The sequence below is a fragment of the Phalacrocorax carbo genome, chromosome 11, assembly GCF_963921805.1.
Source record: "Phalacrocorax carbo chromosome 11, bPhaCar2.1, whole genome shotgun sequence".
NCBI classification, from domain to species: domain Eukaryota; kingdom Metazoa; phylum Chordata; class Aves; order Suliformes; family Phalacrocoracidae; genus Phalacrocorax; species Phalacrocorax carbo.
In genome coordinates this window covers 13,832,483-13,853,197 of record NC_087523.1, presented here as the reverse complement: position 1 = coordinate 13,853,197, position 20,715 = coordinate 13,832,483, and the positions used below count along the sequence as shown (strand labels likewise).

General features: G+C 38.1%; 1 long non-coding RNA gene across 2 annotated transcripts in view; it reads left to right on the top strand.

Moving 5' to 3' along the window:
* The window catches only part of LOC135315301 (uncharacterized), a 47,982-nt gene that overhangs the window by 13,762 nt on the left and 13,505 nt on the right, over positions 1-20,715 (top strand). The window contains exon 3 of one of the 2 annotated variants that reach the window (XR_010374735.1): positions 19,634-19,659. This is a non-coding gene — a long non-coding RNA (uncharacterized LOC135315301). Of the gene's footprint in view, positions 1-4,930; positions 6,073-19,633; positions 19,660-20,715 lie in introns of those variants that run through there. The other variant, XR_010374734.1, reaches the window with a different exon arrangement.

Below are 20,715 nucleotides of genomic sequence, written 5' to 3'. Positions count from 1 at the left end.
CCCAGTCTCATGGGCTGACCTTAAGTCTCACTTACTTGAAGCCTGTCTTTCATGTTCATAGATGCTGCATCTGCATAGAATGTGCATTAATTACATGATGATCTCACCTGATCATGGTTTCGTGTGCCAGAAATATTTGACAAATTCTATGGTTAGTTACATCTAGCAATTGAAAATGGAAAAGACTATAGTGAAGGTGTAAGTTTTTCTGTTAATGGGACTCCATGCTTATTCTGCTATTAAAATGTGTTGCCCAGGAGCAGCAGTCTACTTCCACACTACCCCTACCCCTCTCAAAATTATTTGGTTTGCTTAAGTGTGTGCTATTAAATATCTCCATCAACTGTCAAAATTCACTCAATATCTATCCCATCATATATCAAGCTTCAACGAAGCTGAGCAGTTGTCTAACAATAACTCTGAGGTGCTGTTAATTTTCTTCAGAAAAGGTTGGCAATAAAGGGAAATGTCTTCATTCTAGAGTCTATATTTAAATAAGGGTATGCTAGCTCCAATGACATGTCTGTGAGGTTACCTTGCATCAAACAGTGAAAGGCAGAAATTACAGGCCCTATGATGTACACCCAAGGATAATTTAGTGCCCATCAGCAAGCTTGTTGAAGCTGATGAATATTTGCTGTTGACTTCAGTGGGAGTAAGATAAGGGGACGCATGTAATTTATAGTGAGATTCTTAATGCATGCAGTTTTCTTTCATCTCGCTCGGTGCAATTACATTGATCCAGACGTTAGATTGTGGTGTGCTCTCATTTATTAATGAGAAGCTGACCTGAGAAAAGATTTTTAGCCCATTTTGACTTCAAAAATGACATTTTATACAGCCTGTAATGTGTCTGCACTATCTTGTTCTCTGGTGAACACTCTGGAGTATTAGAGAAATCAGTAATAGTGACCTTTTTGACCTGTGGTTCTTATCTGCTTAATACTACAGAATTTAGGAGGAGACAAGCCTGTTATAAATTTGGAATTTGAAATAGTACTGTGTTTCTCTTTTTTCATGAGATGGGCTCTCATTCATCATTACTTAATCTCTAATATAATGAATAGTTATGATAGTCTTAATTTATTTAGATATATCTAAATTAAAATAATTAAAATAATTAAAATAATGCCCCAAACACACCTTTCTATTTTGACTTGCTAATTGTTAGTGCTGTGCTATTACTCTTACTGGTTTTATAAATTGGCCCTGTAATGACATGGGGAAATTGCATATAGTGGCTAGCTAATACATAGTTTTCTTCAAGCACCCATGTATTTTAGAGCAGATTTTGTTTAAGGGTGTAACTTCAAGCTGTTCTCTAGCTTTAAATGCTGTGTGGAAAGGTTTGCTTTGGATTATTGTTCCATTTCTTTCAGGATTTTGATTTAAAGCTTTTATTAGGTTGACTAATGACATATCACTTATACCCACATGAGACTTGAGTCCTGGTCTTGATAACAGAATTTGTTTAATTTCTGAAGCCTTAATTTAAAGCATTAAATATAACATATCATACTTCCACTGAATAAATCTTGTGCATAAGAATGTTTGAATAAGGTCCAACACCTTAAAAGACAGAGGAGCTAGAACACAAGTAAAGGCTGGAGTGTTCATGTTTCTGTTTAAAACAATGGCCTGGGCAGCCTCATCAAAGGCCTTAATAGCAGTATTTTGATAAAATGCTCCCACTAAAATCTCTATGGCCTAGAATCTTTTAGTCATTCTACAGTCATGTTCTAGTGGAACAGATTAAAACTCTCTTCCTTAAAATATTATTTTTAGGTAGTTAGTAAACACTTTTGTGTTCATGTTGTGTGAAGATCCAGGAATTATATTGCATACAATCAAACGCTCTAGTGCATACTGCTTCAGACCGATTATAGTAGAGCATTTGCAGTTTTGACTAGAAAAAGAATGGATTCAGAGATTAATTTTACAGACATGTGTAACATGATGCTCTCAGACAGAAACAAATCAACCTACCTGTTGCAGGATATTCACCAAATGATAATGTAATTTTCCCCCCCTCGTATTAATCTTCAAGTTAAACATAGTAGTTTAAAATATTGGATAATGTTATAATTTTAATTTTCTGCCTAACCTTCCACACTTACTAAGATGGGACAGCCACTCAGTTTTTACAGAATGATACCTTTAGGATCTACCACTTGGAGGACATTTGAAGGGCAGTGCAGAATAGACAGCACTGTGTTTGTGTCCAAATTAATGTTAAATGATACAAGCAGAAACCAAATTCATATTGCAGTTAAATGGAATTAATTGAAATTGGTTATTTGTGTGCCAGATGCCACACTGAACATTTGGAAGTAGGTATCGCCCATTACGAGCCACATAGTAAAAATGGTTAAAAAAACTAGGATGCATGTCTGCCATCTGACATATTTGTTTTTAGGGGGAGAGCTCTATACTGTGGAATTTCTTTGTCGGATCTCATCTTGTTAACTTGGGAAAAGCTGGGTTTGAGGGATGCATTTGGAAGATGTTCTCAGTTTGAAGGTGTCAGCTCCCCCTTGAGTTACAAGGCTTTTTAAAACATTTTAGTTTTACTTGTGATATGTAGGAAGATAGTATAAGGCTAGGATCATCAGCATCCAGCACATATGGCAAAAATATATGGATTTGTATTTTAAGAGGAATATAGATCACCATACACATTTCTCCCTTATCTGTACTGTGAGTGCAAATCATGTCATACCCCTGTGCATTCTTGTTTTGTGAGCTGTGAGAAACAGCAGCAGCCATGTGCTGGTTCCTGCCACGTTCTAGACTAAGTGGAAGTCTGGAGCCTGCCTCTGCCTTAGAGACATGGCAAAGATAACTGATGGTATCTTGCTTCACCCAAGCCCTGATGAATTTCTACCAATGTAATAATCTCTAAACTGAAAAAAGAATATGATCTGGCACAGCACCCTGATCCACACCTGACCCTTGTTTCAGAAGGGTGAATTGTTTCCTGAGTTAATGATATCTTTCTTTCCATTTGGTTCCCACTTTAAGCACTTTTATGACAACCCTGCTATGATTTAACTCTACCTTCTATACTGTCATAGTGGTTTTCATTAATACGGGTAAGGCCTTGGATCTACTGCATACTGTCTAAAATATCCCAAGGAGATCAGTTTAATTATATTCATACAAAATGTAGTTAAACAGCTGTGGTGAAGCTTGTTATTACTGCCACATTTTAGTGTTTCCAGGCCTCACTCCTCGTGTAGCCAACTTTTGCTTGGAGTTTTTAAATTCTAAATGTTTACTTAGCGTAATATTCATTCATGTGAAGGATTGCTTGGGTGTGACAGATGGCATATTCTGCATGATGTAAAAGCAGTTTGGGGGAACAATTACTTTAAAAAAAATCCCACACCCTTTTTCCCTATTAAGTGATTGGCAGATTATTTTTAAACCTTTTTTTTTTTTTTTTCAGAATTTTTATGGTTTTAACATGGTCCTTTGTATTTATTTCCGTTCTTTTCTGAAAATATTAATGCTTGCCATCTTGTGATTTGGGTTTTTCCCCTCCCCTCCCACTGTTGAGTAGTTCTGTTTGGATTTTTTTTATTTAGCTTGTGGACAGTCTGAATAATTTTTTGGGCTGTATCTGGCTTCTGCCCCAAATTAAACACACCAGGCCAGAGAGAGTCAGAGCAAGTAGATCTGAAGTTGTAATAAGTGTTATTATAGAAACAAACAGGAACTCTGAGGCATCTGACAGGGTTGATTAGTCCACTCACCTGTGCAATACAGGAAAAGCCTGTATTAATGTGATATGATTGCCTAACTTGTTCCTAAATATGCTAGCAATGGAGGTGTCACACTGCTTGAAGGAAATTGATTCCATTGCTTTGCTATTTTTACCATAAGAAAGTTTTTTCCTACTTACATAAAACTTTCTTGCTGAAATCTAAAGTCTCTTGCTTCTCTTCTTTTCTATAATGGGCAAGAAATAAAGATTATTTATTTTTTCTTTAAAGCCATCTTTTATGTACTCAATGCACATTATTTACAGATTGCAATAGCAAAAGATTTGATGGTTAGGGAGACTTGGCCTGAATTCTTCAGAGCCACTCCATGCTAACTGGATTCATGCAGCATTCAGACACAACGCTGTAGTAAAGACATGTGAAAATTGATCAGTTAGACTTACACCAAGTTTTTGGTTTAGGCCTTCAGAGTGTCAAGACTATTTATTAAGCATGTATATGTACAGTAGCAGTAATACCATTTGTTAGACCAATCAAAGCGGTTGACAGGACATAGTTGAGTGTTGTGGTTCCTTAAGCACTCTTCTGCTTTGAAATAAAAGCTGCAAACTTCAAAGCTAAATGAAAAATGAGAAAACTGGTTTTGGTCTTACTGGTTAATATATCTAGTTAAACCACCCGAGAGGAGAAACTATTGCTACCCAAGGAGCAGAAGGGCCACCTTGGTGTGGAAAGATATTTCAAGGCACCTTCCTTCTCTGATGAGAAATTGAAGGAAAGGTAATTTATTGCTTGTGGAACATGAAAACGTTACTGTGAAAAAGAGATAGTTTAATGGGTTACAATGTGATTAAACTCAGCACACACATTCTGAGCTTAATTTAACTTTCAAGTTTATATTTTTATCTGAAGGAGTAGCCAGGTGAGACTCAGTTATATTTTTTCCAAATAAACCAGTTAGTCTAAGCAGATAAGGCAGAAACAAGATTATAGACTAGAATTAATATTTTATTAGATGATCACAGCTATAGCAGCACTACTTTTGGACATATTCAGACTTTTTTCTATTTGTAGATGTTTTTGACTCATTTGCTAAATTAGTACTTGTTTTAAAGAAAATAAGCACTTACCCATCGTGGTTTTATTGCTAGTACATAATCCTAGACAACGCCACCTAATTCTAACTCAGTTGTCTATTTTCATAGAATCATAGAATGTCCTGAGTTGGAAGGATCCTGTGGAATATCTGGAAAGCAAAGGACACGTAGTGAACAATCCAGGCTCGGACTGCGCGGACTTAATCTGCCTGGGAACAAGAGGGCCTCAAGGATGTTGCGAGTTAACACCGATGTATGTAGCTATTAATAACAGCTGTGATTTTGTAGTTCCCAAGGCTTACAAAGCGGCACGGTACGAACTTACTGTGGGAACGTGTGGGATGGCATTACGCCTTCCTGATAAGTTGCATTCCAAGATTGGCCACAGGTGCTACTCTGTCAACAGGGGCCGCATCCCGTACCACCGGCGGGAGTGTCTCGTTACAGCCTAGCAAAACCAGGCGGGAGTTGCCGATGCTGCTAGTAGCTATCCTTGGGATAAAGCCCAAGGCCGTGCTGACCAACTAATAATAGGCTTGTATATAATAAACAGTAGAGGCTTGTGTGTGATAAGGTGGTTGCAGAGCTATATTAACTGCGCTGTGTCTGTAATAAACTGGCATTTGCTTGGTCATATTGGTCATGTGCACTGTCCGTGACTTCTGCGTCAGCAGGATCCCACAAGGATCATTGAGTCCATCTCCTGTCCCTGCATAGGACAACCCCAAATTCACACCATGTGTCTGAGGGATTTTGACATGCATGTTTTCCTGCAAAACTTTATGTGTCATAGTGTAAAACAATATGCCATAAAAGAACAACCTCCCCTTGGAAAGAATAAGTATTGTCTATGTTTAATTAACGTGAATCTAGACTTTTTTTTAAAAAATCAACCATTGTTTGATATTTTTATATTTTACCTAAGCTTGGATATCTTGGCCATCAGCGTCATCCATTTAATCAAAGACAGATGTTCCTTTTGGAAAAAAATAAAGGAAAGCTGGCACGAGCAATAGCCTTGAATGGTCCTTAGCTGACACATGACCGTATATTAATAAAAAGAATTAGGGTACTTCATCTGTAAAGACCACCAAGGTTCCCCGAAGAGAGGAAGACATGCGCAGAAGAATCTGAAGTGGAGCCAAGAGTGACCTAATGACATTACACAACCTATGTAGATTAGAATGAATATGTATTAGATAGGCAGAATATATACTAATTTATTGTATAAATATAATGAAGAAGCTGGCTTCTGTGTGCTTGATTTGTGGAAAACTACTGAACACCCAGGCTTGCGCAACCCTGAAGTAAATTACCAATGTCTCCCCTGAGTGTGTGATTATTGACTCATTGCACACCAGGTGACTAATCTGCTTTTTGAACAATAGTGTAGGCTCTTATCTCAAACCAGCTGATGGTATGTCCACCACACACTTCCATGAAGTGCAAGCCTCCTTGAAGGTATTGTCCTGTTACTCCATGCCAGGTGGCTGCACACACATGATCATGTAAAGCACTAGGTACGTTTGAGTGTATTGTTTATAGCTGTTCTGCTGTTAAACTGTGGGTTGACAAATCTCAATAGATAGAGTGTTTGATGATATTACAGCTCCACCATTAGACTTTTAAACAGGCATATATCTGTCATACTTTATAATAAGGTGATATTTTAAGTGGTTAATTTGTGATTAGGTGGTATTAATAATAAAAAATATTTCCCAATAGGGTGCACAGGTCATTAGTTAGATAAGTCATGGCTATAGCTTATTCTCATAAATCACTAACTCCTACAGCCATTCTTTTAAATGTATATGCAGCATACTATTTATGATAATAACAAGAAGACTTAGAACATCTGTTAATCATCTACTAGCCATTTATAAATGAACCCTTAATCCAAAGAAAGCTTGAAAAATCATCCTTCAATAGTTTGTTCTTTATACCATTACCATTTCTTATTTTCTGTAACACACCTTTTGCTGAATGGTTGTAGAGAAGCATTGAATGATTTGACTCAGCTTTGTGAGCTTATTGCAGACTTGGGGATATAATGACTTAGATCACTCTTTAGAGAGTGTTTTGCTGTTACTCTCATTACCCTTTTTTGTAACTCAACAATTTTTTAATGGCTATGGAATATGCTTCTAGTATTGAAATGCCTTTAAGCAAGATTTCTTTTTTTTTACTCAGGAAAAAATATTTTGATTTAAAATAGAGATAAAATACAAGCTTTTATTGTTAATATTCAAAACAGACTGCCTACATATTTTTCTAACTAAAAAATAGAAAGTAAAAATACTAATAAATCCCGCCTATCTTCACTACTTACACTAAGGTTACATAAATAAATATTACTGTATTACAAAGATATCTTGTCTTGTACTTAAATCTGTCTTTTGGCAGCTAAGATGAATTTGTGAGGGTATCATATTTCGCTGAATGTCATGCTTTGTACTAGTTTCTTCACTAAAAAATGTCGTGATACAGGCACCTAAAAAATTCTATCTTGTGTTGCTTAGCTTTGGCTCTTGATTGAGACCAGACGCTGTGCAAACACTCCATTTGGAGCAAAGGTCAGCCTTCAACTTAGGTAAAATTTAACAGTTGGTTTTCCTGAATAAGTTATCACTGTAAAAATAAAAGCAGTATTGCTTTGAATATTGCTCCAAATGTCTTAGTAGATACACCAGTGACAAAGGCCCATTCCAAAGAAAAATTACAAGATATACAAGATTTCTCTCTTGTTCTTTAGAGTACTGTTGATATCCATAGTTTTCTTCATATACCTGCCAACACCTTTTTGTATGTTATCCATCGACTTCTTAAAATGCTTTCCTTTTCCCTTACCAGAATTATATTTCCTCAGCTAAGGTTGTTTCCCTTGCAGTCCTCAGATCACCTGGTTCTGCTCTATTCTTCTTCCCTGAATTGCTGTCTATAGACTTTGCTTAATCTACCTGCCAAAGACATCTTTCTCCTTTTATTGAGATGGAGGCAATAGGTCAGCCTTTGAGAAATAAAAGAAAAAAGGAAAAGCTACTGTTGTAAACTGAGAAGAAAAAACAAAACATTAGGTAGCTTAAGGTAAGAGTAAGATCAAGTATCTAAATGTGATGATTCCCTGGAATTATAATTATTTTCTCCTCTGTGATATTGTAGAATTGTGTAGACTAGCCTAGAAACACATTTTGGGATCTTATTCATGGTGTAAGTCCAGTGACTCCTACACAATTAAATGGGGAATAATTTGGTTTATTTTTTTCAAAAGAATGTTGCTTTTTGTGATTGTTGACAATTGTTCATAGTGGATATTGGTGGGAAAGGGGAGGCTTACAGCTAGAAAAAATGGCAAGGGAGAGGCAGAGTCAGATTCAATGTGGAAATTGCTGGGATGTTGCCTTTCAGGGATTTGCTTGTGCTTCTGGGAACGACAGACAAATGTGTGCAGTCTATCCCTTCAAGCTAAGCTCTTGGGAATAAGTATCACTCTAAAGCCAAGGAGTTATGGCAGAGATAACCAGACACTGACTGCATCTGACTTCTGTACTGCATAGCAATGTTTTTTAATGTGGAAAAGACCATTACCTGGTGACTACAACTCAGGAGAGCACGGCATGTGTGTGAAGTGTGACTGTGTGGGGACGTCTTAGTGTTATGCAGGCTCTTGTTATATGGTAAGATTTGGCAGAGGCTGGGAGGCAATGGTATAAGTACATCTGTGTTTATGATAGTGGTACTGTTGGGCTGACTATCAGCTCCATTGATTTTGGGGAGACCTAAAATCAGAATTTGGTAAAGATATGCTGGTATAGGCCTAAAATGTGAGGGATCTTTAGATTTAGCTTAAGCTATCTGCCTTATCCTTGAGGTAACCTTGAATTTAGTTTGAATTTGGGCTACTGCAAATTCCATCTGTACTTGTGGATGGGTCCTCTTGTAGAAAGGATCTCAGGATGATTTGGCTAAATATCATTAGTTGTGTGGCAGTGCTGTGAGGACAGAGGGCATACAAGGAAAGTCCGTGCGCACTCATCAGGAAGGAGGTGCTATGCTATCACAGTGGTGGTCTCAAAGTTTTTCTAGCAGGAAAGTAATATGCAAGGTTGGTGAGTTTATTCTTAAACACAGCCTTGAACTTGTTTCTACAAGGGAGTCCAGCCACTCTACTACATCTTGGTACTGGTTGTCAAATCCTTAAGACTGCTCGGTCACAAGGCTTCTCCAAACTAAACGGTGAACTGGGACTGGGGATGTGACTGGCTTTAGGACTGTGCTAAAGGGAGAAGCTACCTTTGTACATGCTAAGACCTGATGTGAAAATTCTGTGTAGAAGAATGGCCTGCCATGTTGTAGCTGAGGTATAGTAATGAGGTAAATAAACTACTATTAGTAATGAAATAAAATGTGACAAGACCTTTCTAATCTTTCTCTGTTCCTGAAACTGAAGGCATAACGTAACACACTGGGTAATGCAAAATAACAGTCAGAGTTCTTCAGGGAATTTTGGGTTTAATTTTGTTCCTTTAAGTAATATTGTTACTAATATTTTAGGTGATAAAATATTAAATCTTAGTAATCATATAACGGAATGTGCACACGCAAGAAATAAACCATTCTGTTGTTATTTGTAAAACTACCGTATGCCGTTCTGGGACTGGCTTTCACCCAAATGGTCAAAAAATTCCATCTTTTTATTGTTGCCGGGCACCGTTCTACATTTAGATCCTAATCCCAAAACCTGCTAATGTCCGTAAATTCGTGTGAACCAGGATACTGTATTTTTGAGAGACAGTCACGTTCAAGATGATGCAGTTGTACTCAGCACAGCACAGAACAGAGCTAATGAAGCAAATACTGTTTCTGCCCTGGAGTCCGCTTTTCTAGCGTTAGTTCAGAGATCACTATGTGGCATGCTATAGAGACACTTCCGACTCAGGAAGCTGAAGTCCCACTTACTTTTAGCACTTGAGATTAAAGCACTTGTTTCACTGCTCAATTATTTCAAGACTGAACTGAAGAAAGTAGCTTTCTGCTTAAGTACTCTGAGCTGAGGCCCTACTCTGTTTTTGAAGGTACTGCTTATAGATTACCTTAGGTGTAACGTGTTCAGTCTAGGAGTACTGTTCTGAACATTTGCAAAATTCCTCTGCTGGTGTATTGTTACAGTTTGCATCACCAAATAATCTCCTTAGTATATAGTGTACCATGTGCATGATGTATATTTCAATATTGTATATTTTTTAGAGCGTAATGTATGGCATCACTGCATTTGTGTATACTCTACTATGACATATTAGTTTCTGAACAGTAGAATTTGAAATATGTTCCCAGCAGTCCCTGCTTGAACAGTGAGCTGAAGGTGGCCCTAGGGCAAAGAGCTGAGATATAATATCAATGTGCTCGTGTTCAGATATTTAGCTGATGAGTGATGAGAGATTTAAAGGCTTTTTGTATTTCACTGCTGAAAGATTGCGGGGGGTGAGGGTGTTAGCCCAAAAAGCAGGTTCCTTCGGTGGGTGTGCAAAACGCCAAACTACGCACAGAGCGGAGGTATCTTATTTAATTCATTTTTGCACAAAGATTGGTGCTAGGTGGTAACCCACAAAGCTAGCACACCACACCAAGAAACTACAAGGCATTTATACAGTTAAATATGTCAGTCACAGCTAATATTCACACACCTCAGGTAATAATGTGTTAACTTCTTTCTCGCTTCAACTTAAAGGTACAGCTCACTTTTAATTTACCATGCATGCTCAGAGAGTAAGGGGCTTGGCAGGGCAGGGGGCATTCCTGGCTTATGGGTGCGATTTTTAGTATTATAATGAGGACAGTTCACCTAAAGGACACATTGTTTTAGTTCTTATCAACATCCCAATTAGTTGTTCTCCTTGACTATACACTTATCACCCGGTTGTCAGCATTTTCTGAGGTGTGATATTTCCTTTGATCAGTCGCTCCTCAAGGATTTAGCAGTAAAAGAAGTGCTTCCCTATCTCTCAGTTCCCTTCTCTGGTCGTCAGATTCTGGTTTGCCAAGACCACATGGTTCATTATTACGGCTTAGTGGAAAAATCCAAAAATGCCATTTTCTTCAGGATATCAGTTTTCCCTCCTTTGAGACCTTTTTTTCATGAGTCTCATAAGTCTTGCTCCTTTTCATAAGCAGTATATAATACCTTACTATCATACTCGTAATACTTCCAACTAACACACAATCATAAATTTAACAAGCTTTGCAACCATCCAGTAATGCAGAAAACATGTTTATGTAATATTTTGTTTAACTACCCTATTTTCCTTGAATTCCTCAGGTTCTGGCTTGACTTGCCACTTGTTTTATTCAGTCCAATTAATAATCTAAATTTCCAGTAACATTTGGGATGTGAACACAATGATCCTTATCACTTAAATTTGTATACGCATAAACCCCATGACCATGTAGTAACATTCAAATGAAATTACTTTACCCACTGTTATTGTATTATTAGCTATTACATTTTCAAAGGTTAGTTTTAAACCTAGAACTAAGATTCCCCAATCTGGGGTTTGTAGTTAATTTGAGTAGTAGAAAACATGCGGTCATACAGTTAAACTGCTGCTATTGTGGACTCTCCTGAATGACTGCATAAATTTTAAGATTAAATTTCCTTTACAGACAACTACTAAATATATAACTACCATCTTGGCATAATTAGATTAACAACATTTTCTGAGAGGGTTCTACAACTATCCTTCTGGGATAATAGGCACTTAATCTCTGCGTAGACAAGTCCTGTTTCGCAAGCACAGTTTGTCAGGGGCCTCTGGTCAATCAGTGTCTTAAGTTCTCCATTGGCATGGAGGTCCGCTTATCTTGACTGGGCCTTGGTGCCCTTTTTACCCATGTATAATGAATCCAGGAATCAATTCCTTCTACCTTAACTGCAGTATAAGTCTTCAATAATATAGTAGAGGGTCCTTTCCACTTTTCCTTCAGCAATTTGTCTCTCCAAGTTTGTACATAGACAGCTTCTCCTGGCTGGAATGGGTGGACTGGTGCGTTCAAGGGAAGAGAAGCCCTTTGATTTAGGTACCTGTATAGTGAAGACAAAGTCTGCAAGAGAGAAATCAAATATTTCTTGATGGCAGCCTGTCCTTTTATACGCATTTGGTCTCCCTTGACGTTTAAGAGGTTTGTGAGATACACGATCTCAAAGCAGCTTACTCCTTCCTTAGTCCTAGTGGTTATTTGGATTCACAAAAGAGCTAAAGGTAAGGCTTCTCTCCATTTAAGGTGTGCTTCCTGGCAAAGTTTAGAAACTTGCCTCTTGAGGGTCTGATTCAGCCTTTCTACTTTTCCACTAGATTGAGGCCTCCAGGGGGTGTGTAATTCCCATTTACTCTGTAAAAACTTGGAAATTCCCTGTACTACTTCTGCAATAAAATGAGGCCCATTTTGAGAGGAGATTTCCTCTGGAATACCAAATCTAGGAATAATTTCTTTCAATAAAATCCTAATCACTTCTCTAGTTTTGTTGGTGCAACAAGAGAAAGCCTCTGGCCAACCAGAGGAAGTGTCTATAAAGTACCAATAAATAATTATACTGATTAAATTTAGGTAACTCTGAAAAGTCTAGCTGCCAGTATTACCCAGGAGTTATTCCTTGGTTTATAAGTCCTTCCATAATCTTCCCAGTTTTAGGATTATTAGCACAACAGACAGCGCATCTTTCTTTCATCACAATACCCGCTATAGTTTGCATCTTGGGCCCAGAAACGCTTCTCTTAGCAGTTAATACCAGCACATCTGCTCCTGTGTGCGTTTCTTCGCGCAGCCTCATAAGTAATATAATTTTCTCAGGAACCAGTAATTGTTCCAGTGTCATCACCCACCAATCTTGATCATTTCTGGAGCAATCCAATTGTTCTGCTAACTGGTTTTCTTTCTCAACACATTTTGGTGGCAATAGTTCTAAATGAGATCCTGGAATTCAGGCTCCTTCAGATTTTGGCTCCTTCAGGGATACCTCTTTAGCTAACCAATCTGCTTTTTGATTGCCTTTTGTAATTTTGCTATTTCCCTTTTGGTGAGCTTTACAATGTATTATTGCAACCTCCTTCGGTTGGAGAACTGCTTGCAGAAGTCTCATAATTTCTGTTCCATATATTATTGGAGCCCCTTGTGAGTTTAATAATCATCTTTCTTTCCAAATTGCCCCGTGTGCAGGTACCACTCCAAATGCATATTTGGAATGAGTATATATATTAACTCCTTTCCCCTGACTAAGTTCTAAGGCTCGAGTCAGTGCTATCAACTCCATCTTTTGCGCAGATATATTACCAGGCAGTGCTCTGGTTTCCAGTGTTTAGGTATTTGTTACCACCGTGTATCCAGCTCTGCATTTTCCTTCCAAGAGGTAGCTCCTACCATCGGTGAAGAGCTTCACTTCCACATCAGGCAGAGGCTTATCCCATATATCTGGTCTGCTGGAATACATGTGTTCAAGGGTGGTTAGACAATCATGTTGTAATTCATCGGACTCAGAAATTGGGAGTAAAGTGGCAAGATATAAGGTGGAGATTAGGGAAAGCATGACATCATCTTGTTCTACTAATACGGCTTGATATCTCGCTAACCTATTTAGGGAAATCTAGTGGTGTCCCTTGTTTTCAAGGAGAGACGATACAGTATGAGGTACAAACACAGTAATCGGTTGACCCAGTGTCAGTTTCCAAGGTTCCTCAAGGCTACAGTCACTGCTACTGCCCTCAGGCAGGCGGGCCAGCCTTTACTAACCTCAATCAATTGTTTGGAAGAGTATCCCACTGGTCTCTTCCAGCTCCCCAGTTTTTGTGTCAGCACTCCCAACACCACTTGTTGTCTTTCTTGTACATGTAATTGAAAGGGTTTTCTCAAATTTGGGAGTCCCAAGGCAAGAGCTTCCATTAATTTTCTCTTATATTCTGACTGACATTCCTTTAATTGTCCATGCTCTAAAAAGAATTTATCACCCATTCTAATCCCTCTGGGCTTCCAATTTAATAGGGTACTGTTTCTTTCTTACTGGCTGGGCTCCCGGTTTTAGTTCAATGTTTGTCAGAGTCACATTCTTGGCTCATCCCGACATTCCTGATGACCACACCGTGGGTATGATTACATCTAATACCTCATCTGGAATATTTCCTTCTGCAGGGTCCTTCTCAGTCAGCAGGTATATCTGGGCTCTCCATGAATTTTCTGTCCAGTTACATATTCCCCCAGAACCTTGGGAGAAGGTTAAGCGTGCATTTAATTTACAGAGTAAATCCTATCCAGGTGATGGTAAGGGACATGTTGTCATATAGAGGAATTCATGTGTTAATTTAGTATCACCAGTAGTGAGCTCCATAGGCAGTAAAAACAGCCTAAAGTGGTTTTTTTTCCTGTAGCACCAACAACACTTACTTTAATCTTACTTAAAACTCCCTTGCAACTAGTTGTCACAGAATAGGTGGCCCCACTATCAGTCAAAAAATCAATTGTTTCATTCCCCAGCTTAATTGGAACCAGAGGATCGGCTGGGGAAGCTTTAATAGACTCCTCTGGTCCCCTTCAGTCTAACCCAGTTTCTGCCATTACCCCAACAGCTTCCTCTGCTTCTCTCTCCTGATAAATAAAAAGATGTGGGCATTTTTCCTTCCAGTGGCCCTCCTGTTTGCAATTTAATAAGTCGGAAGAAGTAAATAGTATATGTACACACACCGGTCCTCCTTCACGTCCCACAGCCTGCCCAAGAGGATCCTGGATCACAGGTCTCTGTCCCCTTGTCCTACCGGCTATTGCACTAGTAATCTCATCTCCCTCCTCACTGAAGGAGCTTGATCCTACTTGTTTCAGGGGGGCTACCAATAGCTGAGCATCTTCCTCTGTATCCTTTGACTTGCTTGTTTTCTTACAGTTAGTACAGCACAAACACTCTTTTTCCTTTTTTCCCTTTTTCTCAGTTGAAAAATATATTCCATTCTGGTATTTTGAATCCACCAAACCACATTTCTATCTATTATTCCAGTCACTTCTTAACATAAAGAACAAATCAATGTATAGCTTTTCATCCTACTTCTCATTTTTCTGACAAAACAACATTAACTGCAGCATAGTATTGTATTTCAAAGGCCCATTTTCAGGCCATTTCTCACCCTCTTCTAATTTATATTGTGGCCACAATTGATTGTAATATCATTTTAATTTATCCTTAGTCACAGGGTCCCCTCCGAATTTACTCCAATTCTTTAGGATGCACCCTAAGGGGGAACAAGGAGGAGTGTCCCCGGAAGCAGTGGAACCAATTTTGGTACTGAAAACCAAATGAATGTTTCATACACAATAAATTCCAAAATTCCTCATGTGAAATGAGGGATTTTCTCCCTACATTAGGAATTAGAAATACAAAACAAGGGATTTTTTTCCAGGGAAACAGCTCACATGGTTCATTATTACAGCTTAGTCGAAAATTCCAAAAATTCCATTTTCTTCAGGATATCAGGGGAAGAGGGAGGAAGTACAGGCAATCCAAGTGTATGTTGCCTAATCTCTGGAGAGCAGGGAAACCTACTGGTAGTGAAGCTCAACTAGGGAAGATTCAGGTTCATTTGCTAGACTAGCTGTTTTCTTGAGGTGATCATTAATTAAAAATAAAGTCACTCTGCCACTTTGTGCTCATATCTTACTTTGTCTCTAGAAAGTAAGGATGCTGCTACCCCTGAGCCTTTGAAGACTGATGAATGAACAGGTGACACACTGATGAGTCACTCCCTGAAGCAGAGAGAACAATCTGATCATGCAGTTTGGCGTTGCAAAGACTATCTTCTCAAAGATCCCCTCCTCAGAAAAAACATGAGATAACGTATCTCTATTTTTGTCTACCAATGCTGAACTGCCTCTTTTGCACCTGTTATATATTAACAGACTGATTTATCCTAGGCTGGCTCTCTGCTATTTATGCAGAAACATAGGTAATGATACTTTGGAAGAGAAAGCTATGTATTCTTCTGTCAGCTTTTTGCTAACAGTGCTGCAGTAAAAAGAATGACTTCAGCTCCCTGCTCCAGACAGGTCATGCAAACTAACAGTTTTCCTTTGCTGAGCTGATTTGATCTGCATTGTACGCCCTCTTTTGAGGAATCTTGGTCAGGCTGAACAGTATGACAGGGTAGCAAGTGCTTTTACGTAAAAATCACCATCTCTCTGCTGTAATAAAAAACTCCACTTTGTCATGATGACAATGACCAGCAGCTCTGCTGGTTTTCACTGTCATTTCCAGCCTTCATTCTCTTTGTAACTCTTGACTATAAATTATCTTCAGTGCTCACTATACACAGCACATGTCAGGACATATAAACTGCTGATTATTAAACTCTTTTCTGCAGTCCTATTCTGCATGAAAGGCCACTGTCTGCTGCCTCTGGTTTAGTAAAATATTTTGCTGTCAACAGGAAATTATTCCTTCTTTTGTGTAGAGAGAAGATGAGATTACTTTGTCATATTCATGTAATACTGTGTTCATCTGGGATGTTCTATAGCTCATTGAACTTTGTGCAGCATAATAGTATTTGATGCAAAGAAAATAAATCAGCTTCACAGTATTGCTGTGTGATTATTTGGTGTTGGTTTTTGTCTGTTTTTTTTTCATCTCAGGTTATCATTACAAGTTCTGCAGCAGTAGTCCCAGCTTAGTCCTATTCCATATCCTTCCAGTAACAGCTTTTCAACTATGGGGTGATGAAATGTACACACTGAATGGTTACGGAGCTGTAAACCATATAAACGATTCTGGTTTTTCACACTGTTATTTGTATTCTTGTATTTCTTCCCTTTTTTGGTCTTTCCTACTCTACCCCTCTTCACCTGCCTAAACCACTGTCTCATACATACTCTCCATACAGAATCTTGCTTGTCTTTTATGAGAAAGTTGGCAGAATTCAGCATGACTCGCTGCTTACAATAGCTTCCATAATTTTATCTTTTTCCTCTACTTGCCTTTTTTCCCTCTGTTTCTTCCTTTACCTTTCCCTCAGCCTCCTTTTCCTTGGCTGTCTTCATTCACAACTGCAAATCTGCTTTACTACTTCTTTAATCTTGGAACAAAACAAAAAAAAATCTGTGCTTACATACATTATTTAATTTTATTTTTTAAATTCTGTCCTAGATATCTCCAAGTGTTGTTCTTAAATGAGTTTCAGTTGTGTTGTAGTTGAAGTTGCAACACATCCTGTTTTCACCAACTTTGACCTGTCAGGAAGCTGCAGTAAATATTCCATGCATCTTGAAACTTTTATTTTGCTGTGCTTTTCCGGCACTTGTCACTTTCTAGGATGGAACTAAACAAAAGTTTTCTTTCTAGGATTTGGGATTTCGTCTATAAGCTTTGTCTTCAATTCCTTTGCTCATCCTCTACAGATACTCTCAAGGTAGTCTCTTCTGCCAACCCAAATTAAACTGCAAACTTCCAAGCTGCTTACAAATCATAGTTCTGTCCAGCTAAAATTCTCACAGGTTCTTGCTTTTTCCTTTCATGCAACATCCTTGTTTCTAGGCTTGATGTTCTTCTTGTATGCGTGTGACACAGTCTGTTCTGTGATGGATTTTCACTGTGTTGCCGTTTACTCTGCTGTTCCACAGTATGGGGTTTTTTTGTTGTACTAAGCATACGGGACTTGCCTTTAGTTTCAAGCCTCATGAATTAGATCAGTAGCTGCCCATATCATCCAAAAAATATTCAGATGTCAGCTTCCAGCTTCAGTCTTTTGTTGATTATCTTCATATCTTTGACTTTCTCTTATGTTGAGCTTACTTGTTATGAGTATAATCTTTACAGACGTTGAAGGAGTTTGACTTGAATATCTTCAGAGACTTGTGGTGTATAAAAGGAAGGTCAGACATGTTCTGCTTGGGTGGTGCTAGGTATCTGGTCTGGATAATTTGGAAGTCATTCTACCCCTATTCTTATGCATCATTTCTTATGCAATGATATCAGATGATAATAATAACAACAACAACAATAACAATACATGATAATTAGACAATTTATTGCTTTCTTTACCCAGCTAATGGACGGGTTAAGTGAGCAGATAACAGATATCAGATTCTAAGCTGATAGAAGTAGTTTTCCCATTGGTTAAATACCCTTACTAAAACTGTAGTTTGTAATACCCATGGGAAGGGACCCAGAAATACTCAACTTCTGGTCCAGTTTTCCAGTGAGATATTACTAATGTGAAAAATCATCATGAATAGTAATGTGACTCAAGTGGACCTGATGGATTCTTGCAATGAGTTTTAACTTGTATGCACAATGCTGTTTCCTAGATAGTCTAGATACTTTGTTCTTTTCCCCATTCCCTTTAGAACTGCATTTCTAAAGTCTTCCTAAAAATGTAGGGACTTTTTTATTTGCTGTATAGCTTCACAAATTTAAAGAGGTGGATATCAAGTATGACTTGTGCCCAGTAAGTTTGTGCCATTTTAGTAAATTCTTGTGAACTGGATTTGCCTAAGAATGACAAGCTTCCTTTGGAAGAGCTGCCTCATGAATGCTGTTGTAGTCTTATTGAACTTGTGTAACAAATTGTTCTTCAGTTAGCTTTAATTATGAGTAATTTAAACAGATAAAAGGCAATCTTATGCTACTAAAAGCTGAACAGTCTTCAGGCTAAATTCTGCCTACCTGGTCTCTGAAGCAGAAAATCCTCTGTTGGGCTGTGGTTTTGGTGTTTTGTTTTCATTTTTTGTTTTTGGAGGGGTGTGTATTGGTGTTTTTATTGCAGTGCTCAGAGACAGTGACCTCGCCATACTTCCCCAATCAGATACTTTCTCACACAGTTAGGATCCCTCTGAGTGACCTCTTCAGACTGAAAGGTCCCTGTTCTCTCAGTCTCTGCTTGAATGTCGGACGCTCCAGTCTCTTATTATCACCTTACACTTTGTGTTGGTCAGACCTACTGACACTCAGATTTTACATATCTGGTCAGTTATTAACAGTGGTAGGAACACTTGTGTGTTAAATTTTTTTTCTATGATTTCAGTAGTCTGAATGGGGCAGCAGGTACAGCCCAATACGTATTTGAAGGGAAATACAGAATTGGAACTTTCTCTTCTGTCAGTCCAAAGCACTTAAAGGCAGTTCTACCTTGAATACACTGTATCCTTCTAGCACATTGATCTGCATTGCACTAGACCACATCAGTTATGCTGATTCTAGACTGCAGTTGTCTGCACAGAAATATTTTAAAGGGAGGGTAGGGGTGTACGGGGCAAGAAAGGACATGGCTTTAATGTGTTCATCCTGATATCTGACCTCAGTATAACTCTCACTGTTTAAAGATGTCTCTGTGTCTTATCAGAATCCTAACCAAGAAGTCAGATCAGTCAGGTCAGCTCTGATTTGTTTTTCTTGCAGATTTTATTCTTACCATTTTTTCCCTTTTTTCAGTCTGTACGTTCATTTCAGTTGTTTCTTCTGCATTACACTTCTTGTTTTTTCCACAATTTTACAATTTATGTGTTAAATCTAGAGGCTGTTTCCATGTAGGTAAGCTCTTCTTCATGTCTTTTGCCTTGATTCCCTCACTAGCATCCTGCTACATTCCCCTTCCCACTCCCCACCCTCACACCCGCTTCCCCACCCCCGACCTTTTCTTTCTGCTTCTGGCATTACTACAAATCTCTGCTACTAAGCATTAAAGATCTTCTGACCTACCTTTTTTCTCTCCAAAATTGTTTGTGTATTTATACAGGAGTACTCAGTTATCTGTCTTATTTTATTTTCTATTTTTTTTTCTTTGCTTTCTTCAGGGTCGGAAGAGTATCAGGATCAACAGGTACACCTTTATCTTCCATCTGCCTCACGTGCCCCTCTCTGTTACCAATAAAGCTGAAGATGTCGTCTGTGTACATGCTAGCTCTACACTTTGAAATCCTGAAGTAGGAACTTCTGTTGTTGAGATCTTTTTCTCAATATTGATATCGTTGCAAGTGTCTGTAGTGTTTTTCTTTTGCAGCAACTAAAAATTAAAGTTCAGTGGAGAGTTCTGAAGGTGTTAAGGGGATTATCCTTGGAGCTCTTTATATGTCCTGGGCTTGACTTATCTCATTTACACTATCTTAACTGACAATAACACTGACAGTGTGAAAAAAGAATCAGGCCAGAAGACGTTAATTTATATTTTCAGCTTCAGAGCAAAACACAAATGTGCTCTTCCAGGCAAATGTTAATAAGCTTTTGGTCTTCAAAAATGTAAATAATTTATTGAAGTTCCACTGTATTTGCCATGTTTCAGAAGAGTAAACTTTAACAACTCTGCAAAATAAAATAATTCAAAAGCAGTGAAAATGGATGCAGCAGTGAATAAAACATGCATTTTGACCATAAAATGTTATTTGAAATGGATAATGGTGGTAAGTGTAATTATTAAATGTAAATCAAAACATGAAAAATACTTTCCACTTCAAATTTATTTTTAAAAGGCAGTTTCAAGTAATAGACTTTGCATACCTCTAACTTGCTGCTAAATCATGATTTCAGTTGCCAGTAGTATTAAGAGATATAATGGTTGTCAGAATTATTATTTCTGGTGAAATGTCCTTGAACTAAGCAACTCTCTACAGTTACCATCTGAAATTGTATGAGTCTTTGTGACATTTCAGTGTTTAAGTTGTTGTTATTATGCTGTTTATTCTCTAAGTGTAATCCCTTTCTCATTTAAAAGGCAAAAAAAATAGTGGAGGAAACCAATCTCATTTGACTAATGTATAAGTAAAATCTGAAATCTGACTTGTACCTGCTCTTATGTGCCAAGCCAAGTAAGGGTGATGGGTCGCTCTAGGCTATTTTTTCAACTCTCTCTAAAATGAAATTGAGTGGACCAAAAGTTACA